This window comes from Morone saxatilis, unplaced genomic scaffold, assembly GCF_004916995.1.
Source record: "Morone saxatilis isolate NCDOM2014 unplaced genomic scaffold, NCSU_SB_2.0 Contig1, whole genome shotgun sequence".
Taxonomy (NCBI): Eukaryota; Metazoa; Chordata; class Actinopteri; family Moronidae; genus Morone; species Morone saxatilis.
The window spans coordinates 19958104-19958466 of record NW_023339651.1 but is presented as its reverse complement, the minus strand read 5'-3'; positions in this window follow the sequence as shown (position 1 = coordinate 19958466).

Genomic DNA, 363 nt, shown 5'->3' with positions numbered 1-363 from the left:
TGGGTTTACTGTTCATTAATACAGCAATCTCTTCAGTACAAACAGTTATTTTATTCATACAATTATTTATTTCCCTTTAAGTTTAGTCAAGTTACACTAACACATGTCTACTTTACTTAATGTGTGTTGATATTTATTTATTTTAATCACATTATAAACCTTGGATGTTGTCCATGAATCATCAGTACAGCAAATTTTAATTTGAAATCAAAACTGAGAGAGAGAACGCTCATTCAGAGATTTTAGTGACAACAGAAGATCCATAAATTGTTTGACTTTTTGGTCTTTGTGTTGATGTAAAGCTCTGATCTTCCCACTGTCACATTACACTGTGTGCTTCAGTTTTTGCACTTATAACGATTA